General features: G+C 40.2%; 1 pseudogene; it reads left to right on the top strand.

The window, feature by feature from the left end:
• Nucleotides 1-12,974, top strand: part of LOC109458459 (guanylate cyclase soluble subunit beta-2) — a 42,079-nt pseudogene that overhangs the window by 10,580 nt on the left and 18,525 nt on the right.

Raw genomic sequence — 12,974 nt, forward strand, 5'->3', positions numbered from 1 at the left:
ATCCTGAAACTCTTTGGAGAATATCTTTGAATAAGTAAGAAGTCTGGCTATGACAGGATGTTACGGACATTGGGAGGAAATCTCACGGAGTTTATTGAAAACCTAGATGCCCTCCACAGTTACCTTGCACTCTCTTACGGTAAGGTGTTTGAGTCTGGTCTTGGTGGCTCGTAAAGGAAGCAAGTGCCATTCTGAGTCCTTCAGGGCCATCTCCCCACTTCCCCCAAGAGGGGTCAGCTGCAAAGGGCCTGCAGAATCCTTGGTACCTGGTGTCAGAGGACCAAAGAGTTCTCTGGGGAAAGGAATGGAGAATGAATACCTGCTGGCCACTTACATAAAAAGACCAACAACAATCAAAGAAGGGCAAGCTGGAGAGTTCAGCTTTGAGTTGGAGGACAGTCTGTTCTGATAGGGCTGGTGTGAGTTTGGAATTAAATCTAGAAGACTGATTACAATGAGAACAAAGGCTGGGAAACAGTCAGGTTTCAGTGGATTTGCAAAATCTTTCCTCAGGTTTCCTGGCCTGGATGGAGCTGATAAACAGCTTCCGCAGCCAGATTCATTTATTCATGTACCAGAACGAAAGACTTGACACGGCCAAGAGCCAGAATCAGACACCATCCAACTCTGATTAACCCACGGGGTGACTGCCTGAGGTGTTAGGAAACTAATTTCCCTATTGGGATATGTCCTTCTGGAGTTCACTCTTTGGTTTTCTTGTTTGTAGAGATCATTGGAAATTCAAATACCTAGACTCCCTACTCTATTTTAGAAAAGAAAATGTCTTATTGAAAAGGCGAGGTGGCATTTACACATGTAACAATCGTTCATATGAATGATTGAAATAAGAGGCTTGAAAACCTTAACTGACGTCAAGTAGAATGAGTAGTTGGGTCTGTTCTGTTGTTATCATGTGATCAACTCAAGAATAAAGGGAATGAAAAGAAGCCTGGCTGGGGATCAGAGGTGGCAACTTACTAGCTGATGGTTCCAGGCAAGTTACTTGTCCTCTCTGGACCTCAATTTTTTTCACATATTATTTAGTTAATATGTATTCAGTACCTACGATGTGCCAAGCACTTTCCTAGGCATTAGACACTCACAGAGACCAAAGGAATAAATGGGGGTGGGGTGGGGGAATCCTACCTCATAGTGAGGTGTGGATGATTAAAAGACATAACATGTAAAAGTCTCTACCATTGTAATCAGTTCAGAAAAGGCATTCCATTTCTAATAACTTTCTTCCTTCCTCTTCCTTTTCTTTCTGTTCAGTAGGGCTAGTGTTAAAATTGTGATAATTCACATGGTAACTTTCTCTCAAATTTATTAAAGCGCTACAATTAGGAGATAAAGAAATATAGTTAGACCCTTTCAATAATCTTTCATGCTTTTTAATATCATATCTGTCATCTGAAAATTTGGCTAATATTTTAAGTCAGTTCTGGAGAAAATATCAATAGTCTTCCATTCATTCCTTAAATAAGAAAGAAAATTATGGAATATCTTTTACATTCCAGATATTGTTCTCAGCATATTACTGTCATGGTTTTATGATAAGAGTGGAAGGAATCGAGGTTCTGAATTCCCAAGTCCATTATTTCTATACCCCTTCCTGCTACATTTCCTGTGGTAGTTATTCCTTCATATGCCAAAACCAATGCTAGAGAAGCAACAGGACTTCTCCAGAGGTAAGTAAGGGCATTTTGCACATGAGGTAAATAAATGCATAAATGTTGCCATATGCAAGTTGAAATAAAATATATGCAATGATAACTGATATCTACATTGTTCTTTATATTGGGCGAAATATTATAGCGTGTCTCTGTAGGCAAAAATAATATGAGATAATACTGACTTTTCTTTGTGTCTGTCTCTAGGAATTTGGCAGTCCCTTAAGGAATACATTTCTGGTTATAACTGTGCTTTTAATCTAGTTATTATTTTTAGCTAACTTTCATTGAGCGCTAATTATGAGGCAGGTATTGGGCTAAGTAATTAATAAACATTGAATTATCCTCTAACCCCTGAGATTAGGTACTCTTACTTTTCCCATTATACAGAAGAGGTCCAGAAAGGTCAAGTAACGATTCCAAATTGCCCAGCTGTGGTCGTTGAGCTAGGCCCCAACCCCAGGTGTGCCTGTCTCCAGAGACCGTGCTCTGGTCTGCTTCTCATTAGTTTCCCCTTGCCCTCATTCTCCACTTTTATAAAGCCCTATTTTCATCAAGAAATAAAAGTATGATCACATTATTTAGATAATTGGAGACACCAATCAGAAGAATTAAAAGCACAAACTTCGGCAAGTGTCTCGGGGAGGTGGCGTAGGCTGGGGCAGAAGTGAGGGTGGAGATGGTCCCCGGAAGTGTGTCAATTTTCATTTTAGCCCCTCTATACTCTGTTATTTTTCCCACTGTGTAGAGTTTGGATATAATTTTTTAAAATAACTTTTAATTTCCTGTTTTATCTTATGATTTTTATATGTGCTGCCTCAAACGATCTTTAGATTCAGTCAAGATGTAAACACACATACCTACACACATACACTTTCTCTCCATATATATGCTTTTGCAAAGATAAAATCAATGTTTGGAGAAAAACCTCATTTTAATTAGCAACCCCAAAACACACACACACACACACACACACACACACACACACACACACCCCTACCCACACACACCCCACCATGGAAGAGAACAAAGATCTCAGAAAGAACCCACCTCCTTAATCTCGTCCCTCACTCAGACCAAAAGCTGCAGGGCAGGGTTCTGGCTGCCTATGATCAAGCAGGGAGAAAACTGCTTCTCTCAGGGATGCCCCCAGACAGAGTCTTCATCCTCATTTCCTGTCATACATCTACCATGACATGGTGCATACTTGGATGTCAGCATTTATTCCTGGAGAAAGATGATCTCCTCTGATGTGTCCTTGATTTTCCAAATGTACTAGTTTTCACCACACACAGCATTATCCTCCCAGAACAAGAAATAAACTCTTTTTCCACTTGCAAATTATTTTGAGCCCCTGATCTTCCTGATAGTGAAGATGCCCACTGTCACATGCCAAGCATGGCAGCCAGCTCCAGCTTTTGAGTGTGGGGAGAAGCAGCATGGCATGGTGGAAAGGTTCATTTGGGGGGGGGTGGTGTCAAAATATTGTTCTACCATTAATCTAGCCATAACTGCCCTAAGCGTCAGTTTCCTCCTCTTTAAAATGGAGATAATACTTGCCATATAGAGCTGATTCGGGGGTTAGGTATAATACAAAATTCATGACATATAGGGGCTGAAAACATGGTAGATTTTATTTTTGTGAGATTGGAGGGGGCTTTGGGATATAGTTCAGTGTGGTGCAATGGATAAGAGCTGTTGTTTCACAAAAACTTAAAAGCATAACTTAGACAACCTCCATTCACTGGGAAAAACATATTGTGTCTTTTAATTAGGAGATGCATGCACCATCGTTCCATTTGGAGAGAGGAGCACACAGGAAGATGCTCCTCCATGACTACTTTGATAGAAATGGTCTGTGCCACATTGTACCAGGTATGGGGATGCCTTAACTAGTCCTGCAGCTATGAGGTCTCTGGAGTCAGGATGGGTTTCCCTACAAATTCTCAGGATAGTTGATGCCAGCTGTGAGAGGAAGTTAAAACTCCATCTCTTCCATAGTCTGACTTTGCCATCTTGACCATTACTCCCAAATTTTCAAGCCTTTAAAATGAGCTTCCAAAGAGCCAAAAGAAGGCATCATTTCACTTTTATTTCAACACTTAAAATTATGCTGGTTTTTCTATCGTTGTGATAATTCTGCAGACACTATTTTATATCAACTTATTTTTGTACTCAGCATTATAAAAAATCAACTTTCCGTGTTTTCACAGTCTGTAAAACCACTGCCTTCCATGGCTGAATGATATTTGATATTATAATTAACTAGTCCCCTATTGTTCAACTTTTAGTTGATACTATGCATTTGCCATTGTAAACAGTGCTGTGATGAACAGCTTCATGCATGATTTACCATTTTTATATTGTAACCTGGGATAGAATCCCAGAGGAACACTTAACAAACATGATCCTTAACGCTTTTACAACTGAATTTTGCTTACATTATCTCCAGAGTTTATTTGTTTGTTGAATAAGTTGAGTGCCTTCCATGAATAGATGCTGAACTAGAAATTAGAGTGGCAGGAATATATTTGGTATCGAGCCACGTAAAACTTAAATCTCTATAAAGTTATTTTAATTTTTTATTTTATTGATCTGTCATATGCTGCCCGTCTTGACGCAGGACCTGGACTTGGTGAACTCGGGAATGTTCATCAGAAGTTGTATAACTTAACTATTTTTATGAGTTTTGTTGACACACTGCCTTGTGCCACTGCTCACTAACAGACAGCCTTCTGCTGGCTGCAGAAAGCTGTGGCCAAAGACTTTTTTAACATCAATGTGTCCATGGATTCCCTAACGTGAACAAGGGAGTGGAGAGGACCGGCAAGAAGGAGAATGGTGTGTTTCTGATTGTGCAGAAATCTCACAGACGGATGAGAAGGGCAAAGCCAAATAGGTTACAAGACGGTCAGGGCACCTGGAGAGACCAAGAGGTACTGGGCTTGCTGCGTCTTCAGAAAGCACAGTCCCTCCTAGTGGGAGAATCAACTGGGCCTCAATTTTTTCACATATCAGGGGTGCCAAAAATAATGTATACAAGTGGACACTTTGGTCAGCGTTACTCAAGCAGTAGTTTGCCATAATCAGAAGTGCTGAACGCTGATGGTAACCACTTTGAGCATCTCTTGTAATTGCAGAAGTCAAACGTGACTTATGTTCACTCATCTTTTGTTATCAGTGTATATCGAGTATTACAATTTTTTTTTAAATTTATTGGGGTGACAATTGTTAGTAAAATTACATAGATTTCAGGTGTACAATTCTGTATTACATCATCTATAAATCCCATTGTGTGTTCACCACCAAGAGTCAGTTCTCCTTCCATCACCATATATTTGAACCCCCTTACCCTCATCTCCCACCCTCCACCCCCCTTACAATTTTAATATAGTTTTCCTTTCTTAAAATGTGTATACATTTAAAAAAAATTTTAATTTGTGGTTTTTTGTTGTTGTTGTTTTAATTTTATTGGGGAATATTGGGGAACAGTGTGTTTCTCCAGGGCCCATCAGCTCCAAGTCGTTGTCCTTCAATCTAATTGTGGAAGGCGCAGCTCAGCTCCAAGTCCAGTTGCTGTTTTCAATCTTTAGTTGCAGGGGGCACAGCCCACCATCCCAGGCGGGAATTGAACCAGCAACCTTGTTGTTGAGAGCTCGCACTCTAACCAACTGAGCCATCTGGCTGCCCCTATATAGATTTTTTTGGCACCCTCTATATATTCAGCACCTACTATGTGTCAAGTACTTTCTTAGGCATTAGATACTCACAGAGTGTTTAATAATAGAGTGAAGGCAGGGTTTCTTAATCTCAGCTGTTGACATTTTGGAACAGATAATTCTTTGTTGTGATGGGCTGTCCTTTGTTGTGATGGGATGTTTAGCAACTTTCTGGTCTCTGCCCACTAGATACTAGTAACACTTTGCTTCCCGCCCCCCTCCCCCCAATTTTTGCAATAAAAAATATCTCCAGGTATTGCCAAGTGTCCCCTGGGTGGGGGTAAGGGACAAAAATCTGTCCTGGTTGAGAACCACTGGGTTAAGTTAACCTGGATATACATTGGAGGCTTTCTGGGGTGTCCCTTAGCCTGGAAATTTTTTATCTATAGGAATACCAATAAAAAGGGCTTGAAATTCAGGTCTGGTGGCTTATTTTGCATTATTCCTAAACCAATTGACCTTTTAAGTCCTTAGTGCCCATTTCTGCAGCTGGGGCCAGTCAGGGGTCTGGGGTCACGTATTTGGCTGCCTCAATTGCAAATTGTAGACCATTATCAATTTAGGAACCACATATATTAGGTGCATAGCTCTCCATGTCTGTATAGCTTGTACAAATATCCAGGTAAGTCTGTGATTCCTGGAGCACAGTGTTGGTATCTTACAGTATTCAAAGTCCACCTCGAGTCTGTTCACTGAAGCGTCTTTGACCACAGGAAAAAAGATGATCATGTGTGATTTTCCTACCAGTGCCCTCTTGAGATTTTATAAAAAGTTCCTGCTGCCTTTGATAGAGAATAGCACAAGGATTAAGTAGATAAAAATCTTGGGGCTTACGAAGTCTTGGTAGGATTGACCTTGCAGCCCTCACTGTTCCTGTGGCCCTAATAACAGCAAATGGGGTTTGTGCATCTCTTGGGTCACGACCAGTCACGTGACCAGGCATGTCTGCTTCTCTCCCTGTCATCTGTAGGCCCTTGAGGCAGCTTTCCTTAGGATGAAGGCGAAGTATTGGAGTGTCTTTGTTCATCCTGTGAAGCAATCCCGCTGGGAAGTTATGAGAAGTATTGTCATGTTTGAAAAAGATGAGTGGGCTATTCCACGGAGCTGGGCTCTCAGAGCACAGTGACCGCTTGGAGCACACAAATGGACAAAGTCCTTGGTGATTATTATGTCACTGACTCTGCAGAGCTTGGATTTGGCCCACATGGTTTTTAACTTGAAAATGTCAGAGTGTAATTTGCCTTCTTTTGCCTGTTTTATTTGTGCTGGGTGACACACAGACCCAGTCTCCCTTGTCGTCAGGGAAAACCACTGGAGAGAGGATTGGATTCAGTCCCAACTGGTGACTGTTAAAGAGAAGGACAATGAGTACTGACATATTATCAAGAACAATGAATTTCCCACAGCTCACCACCCCTTCTGGACTGGGCAGCACTTCTGGCCTACAATTCTGTGGATAACAACCATAGTGTCCGGTAATGCAAAGGATACTGTGTCAAGAGCCAGGAAAGCAGAATTCTGGCTCTGTCCCTGAGGTGCTGTGTGACCTTGGCCAAGGTCCTCCATCTTCCATCTGATAAATGAAGGCAGTAGTCTGTCCGTTGGCCCTGAGCTGGTCTGATGATCAACACTGAATGCCTGAGTTAGACTAAGGGCTCCCGCCCACGGAGAGAAGGGAGCTAGAGCGTCCTCCTCACGTCCCCTGGATCAGGATGACATGCATCTGGGAGAAGGTCTGCAGGGCTCAAAAGGCTGAATTTTAAGTCCCTCGAGAGCCGAGAGCCGTGGCAAGCGACTCAAACACACAATTGACATCCTTTGTCTAGGAGATTTTCATATCAAAAAGGCTCCATTTGGAATCTCTACCCTCTGCCAAATAGGGCTGTTGGTTAAATTTTTATGTGCCACCCCAAACTGTCAGTCTAAAAAGCTCCATGGCAAATGTCCCTGACGCTGGGCTGGGCACACACACTCTGCTCTGCAAGCTCATTGTCTGGCTGTCACCGTTTCAATGCCGACTCTGTTTTCATGGCGAGACATACTCAATTGGCCTAGAAACCCTTCAGCGGCAGGCAGAAACTTGGCAGGGGGCAGGGGGGCTTCTCAACCTGGTAGCAAGTTTTCTGTTTGTTTTAATTTGGAAGTGGAATTGCTGTGGCCATCTGGAGATGCTGAGGGAGCTGTGCTGGAGAGTGAGGGACTGTACTTTCCTGTGAAACATTTAAGATACTGTCCTAAACTCTGCTCTGTGCCAGGTTGGTGGCGCAAGTGGCCTGTGAACAGGACTCTCTTTTTCTACAGGCAGGACATCTCCTGAATGTACGTCTTTGTGCCACTTTATCCCGAGCGGCTCTGGATGGAAGAGAAGACATTCTGTAATGCTTTTCTTTTCCACATTGTATTTGATGAATCCGTAAGAGACCCTTTCCTTCTATAGCTTGGGTTGGGGATAGACTATATTGTATAGTCTTTATGGCTGGTGGGGACTTTTAAGTCCCTGAGGAGTCCCCAGAGTTTGGGAAACCAGAATTTAGCCTGGGAGGACCATTGATTTCCTTTTCCTTGTGGCAGCCTCCAGAAACCAGAATGCAGGCTCTTTTTGATAGATATGGAAGGAAGCAGTGCCAAGGGGTTTGAACTAGTGAGTACATGAGAAAGTTTGCCCTCCGAGAAAAAGGAAGTGACACTAAAGTTCACTGCACTAAGAGACAAGAGAACATAGTCAGTAGCAATGGCAGGGTGGCATTCTAGACATGACCACTCATCATCCTTGTGGTCACCATGGATGTCCCAATCCCACCAAACTTCACTTTCTGTATCATGAAGGTGGGGGAGAGGTCAAGGGTTATGAGAATGACTGTCAACAGGTCATGTTTGGTCATTTTCCATTTTCTTGGATAAAATATATGTCAACTAAATTGGTTATGAACTCACATAAAGGTCAATTAGGCAAAGTAAATCTGGTCTAAAAAAATCAGTTAAAATCCCTTCAGCTATTGTGATTTTTCTCTGATATTTGTTGGAATAAATAGACATGTTGCTGCTATTTCTTCTGTTTCTTGTTAGTCAGAAATATGCTTTTGAGCACTTCAATACTATTCTTTTCTCTTTCAGAGATTAGCTGCAGATTTGATTTTTAAAATAATATTTATTACTTCTCTGGTGTTTATTCCATTACAAGCACTCCATAAGAAACAACTAGGAAATTATAAAACAGTGTACCTCAGCTGTTCCCTAATGCCACAAGATATTATTATTGCTACTATTAATATTTTAAATTGCTTGTCTACTTTAAAAACTCCCTTTCTGAGTTTTGGGCACAGAATAACAGAACCTTTAGTGATACTTATTCATAAGATTAGGTTGATTTCTATCACCTCAGAAAGTCCCTATGGTTAGTGAAGCCAAGTGTTCCTGGACAACTAGTGCTGGCATTGGGCATTTCATGTAAAGCGTACTTATCTTTCTTCTTCCTTCTGTGTGTTCCCTGGAGACAGCAATGAATGATGTCTCCCCAGCTCCATGATGGACTCCTTCACCCAGGCTTGGGTACCACATCCAATGCTACAGAATTCGCTACTTTCTTTCTTAATTAATTCTAAAAAGAAGGAGAGAGAGAGAGAGAGAGAGATCTCACAGAGCTAGGACGCACTATTAGCCCAAGTGAGAGCTTTAACTTCTGTTTCTTATTAGTCAGAGATATGCTTTTGAGCACTTCATTGTTCAAATATTCTTTTCTATTTTAGAGATTAGCTGCAGATTTGATTTTTAAAAGAATGTTTAACTACTACTCTGGTGTTTATTTCATTCCTGACCTCTTTCCCCCTAATGAGTCACAAAGCATGGCCAGAATGATATTTCTAAGGGAAAGTTTATGGTGCAGGTTGCTTTTTATGATGCAGGTTTCTATTCTTCAGGGTTACATCTGTTCTCTGTGTATAGCTGAGGGTCACGCAAGATGGAGTGAATATTCAGAAATATGTCCCAGGACTCCAAAACCAGAAGATTCGATTAGATAAGTATTTCTCCATCATTCATCCCCAAGTTACCTTCAACATTTTGAGCATCTGCAAATTTATCAACAGTCAATTTGTCCTGAAGACATGGAAAGAAATGATGCCTGAAGCATGGAAACATAAACCCACGCTCAAACTCCGAGGTAATAAGTCACCCTTTTCCCCTTGTTCTCTGCTGTTTGGGAGATTGGCTAGAAAAGAAAGAAGAAGAGCCTTCCAATTTCTTCAAAAAAATTGGATGAAAAATGGGGCAGGGACTGCATTCAGAACAGTTGTTTTTCTGACGTTTCCATTTGGCTTGATCTGTAAACAATATGTTTTATTTCCTCAACTGTTTATGGTTTAGACATAAATGGACTCTAATTGTATAATATATAGAATATAATATATTGTATCATATATATAAAATTATAAAATTCTGGTCTCTGTTACCAAGATTTTCAGAATGCACGTGGTACTATCAGAACTAACTTAATGTCTCTTTTGTATAGCAGCATGATCATACGACCTACTGTTAATGGGGCATGCACATTTTTGTTTCGGTTGTGGTAAATTTTACCACTTTAACCATTTTTGAGTGCTTCCAATTTTTGGCTATTGTGATTTATAGAGTACAAGTCTCTCTTGAAATCCCTACCTGCAAAACTTTTTAGTATATATCCAAAAGTGGACGAGATGGCTATGGTAGGAGGACACTGAACTCACCTCATCCCATGAGCAAAATCAAATACATATGTATAGAGATGTCAGTTGCTGCTGTGAGACAACCAAGCACTGAATGAACAGCTTCTGACAACAATCAAGAGAAAGAGACTAAACAGAGAATACTGGGAAGACGAGGGAGTCCTCTGGGAGCTTTGGAAACTCTCTAGGACTGGAGGAGTGGGGGAGCACCATTGTTTATGACCCCTTCCACCTCCACGGGGTGGGTAGGGGCTCTATCCAGGTGCTCTGGCATGCCTGCAAGGTTGCTGCAATGTGTTCCCAGACACATCGCCTTGGCCCATTTTGGCTCTGCACAAATAGAGCAAGAGGATCAACAGGGCATTACTACATACCCCTGGCCTCCCCACTCAGAGCTGCTCTGGCTCAATGGGCCAGTGCCCTGTACACCTTAAGTACCTGCTTGGCTCCTACCAGCCTGTCAAAACCATGCTGCACACAGTCCACACAGAGCCTGCTTCTATATAAGGCCACTTTTCCAAGACTGGGAGAGACAACTATCTTGTCTAATTCATATAAACAAACATAGAAATTCAAACAAAATGAAAAGGCAGAAGAATGTCTCTTAAATGAAGGAACAAGAAAAATTCCCCACGGGACAGGGCGAGGGCAGCAGGGGAGAACCCTAAGGAAATGGAAATAAATAATTTGCCTGATAAAGAATTCAAAGAAATGGTCATAAGATTGCTTACTAAACTTGAGAGTGGATAGGAGAACTTAGGGAGAACATCAACAAAGATTTAGAAGCTATAAGAAAGAACCAAATCGACATGAAGAATACAATAACTGAAATGAAAAGCACATTAGAAGGAATCAACAGCAGAGTAGCTAACACAGGAGAATGGGTCAATGGCCTGGAAGACAGACTACTGGAAATCAACCACTCAGAACAGCAGAAGAAAAGTGAACTTTAGAAAAATGAGGCTAGATTAAGGGCATTCTGGGATAACATCAAACATTCAAACATTCACATTATCGGGATCCCAGAAAGAGGAGAAAGGGAGAAAAGAGCAGAAACTTTATTTAAAGAAATAATGACTTAAAACTTTCCGTAAGTGGGAAAGAAAAAAGACATGTAGGTCCAGAAAGCACAGAGTTCCAAACAAGATGAACCCAAAGAGAGTCATACCAAGACATATTGTAGTTAAAAATTGCAGAAGTTAAAGAGACAGTCTTGAAGAAAACAAGAGAAAAATGAATTACACACAAAGGAAAGAAACCCTATACAATTATCAGCTGATTTTTCATCAGCAACTTTGCAATTCAGAGGGGAGTGGCAGGACATCTTTAAAATGCAGAAAGAAAGGAACATACAACCTAGAATAATTTACCCAGCAAAGTTGTCATTCAGAACTGCAGAAGAGATAGAGTTTACCAGACAAGCAAAAATTAAAGGACTTCATTATCATTAAACTAGCTTTACAAGAAATGTTAAAGGGTCTCCTTTAAGTAGACAAGGAAAGAAATAAGAAAACATGAGAAAGGTAAAAATCTCATGGGTAAAGGCAAATATTCAATAAATACAGTATATCAGACATTTAAAACATTACAACAGGATTAAAAGAAAAATGTATCAAACTCAACTCAAACTATAATAAATGACAACAATAACATAAAGCATGGAGGGGGGAGTAAAAATATAGTCCTTATGGAATATATTCAAGCTTAAATGCCCATCAGCTTAAAATAGATTGCTATAGATAAAGAATAATATACATAAACCTCAAGGTAACCACAAACAAAAAAAACCTACAAAAGGTAAACAAAGAATAAAGAGAAAGGAAACAAAGTGAAAAACACTAAAGAAAACCAAACAACCACAACAAAAGAGACCAAGAGAAGAAAGGAAGAAAGGAGAGCTATAAAAACAACCAAAAAACAATTTATAAAATGACAATAAGTACATACTTGTCAATAATTACTTTAAATGTAAATTGATCAAATGCTCCAAAGACTAGGGTGGCTCAATGGATTAAAAAACATGACCCATCTACGTGCTGCCTACAAGAGACTCACTTCACATCCAAAGACATACAAACTGAACGTGAAGAGATGGAAAAAGATATTCCGATGCAAGTAGAAACAGACAGCTAGAGTAGTAAGCAATACTTGTATCACAAGGATGCCAGTTTCTCTAAATCCTCATGAACACTTGTTATCTTCTGTTTTTTGTTTGTTTGCTTGTTTGTTTGATAATTGCTATTCTAATGGGTTTTAACTGATATCTCATTATGGTTTTGATTTTCATTTCCCTAATGATTAGTGATTGAGCATCTTTTCATATGCTTATTGGCCTTTTGTACATATTTAGAGAAATGTCTATTCAAGTCATTTGCCTATTTTTTAATCAGTTTTTGTTGTTGTTGTTGTTGCTGTTGTTGAGTTATAGGAGTTCACTAAATATTCTGGATATTAACCCTTATCAGAAATATGATTTGCAAATATTTTCTCCCTTTCCATGAATTGCCGGTTCACTCTGTTGATTGTAACCTTTGGTGCAGAGAAGTTTTAAATTTTGATGTAATCCAACTTAACTAGTTTTCCTTGTATTGCCTGTGCTTTTGGTATCACATCCAAGAAATCATTGCCAAATCCAATATCATGCAGCTCTTCTCTGTGTTTTCTTCTAAGAGTTTTATAGTTTTACGTCTTACATTTAGGTCTTTGATCTACTTTGAGTTAATTTTTGTATATGATGTAAGAGGGCACACATTTTGAACTGTCTATTTATTAGACTGATGATTAGGTGTTCTAGGCATGAACATAGGCAGAGACATGTGAGAGGGAAATGATGTGTTTTGGGAACCCCGATTGAATTGTAGAGTGGAGTGATGGGAGATGAAGTT

This window comes from Rhinolophus sinicus, linkage group LG04 (assembly GCF_036562045.2).
Source record: "Rhinolophus sinicus isolate RSC01 linkage group LG04, ASM3656204v1, whole genome shotgun sequence".
NCBI classification, from domain to species: domain Eukaryota; kingdom Metazoa; phylum Chordata; class Mammalia; order Chiroptera; family Rhinolophidae; genus Rhinolophus; species Rhinolophus sinicus.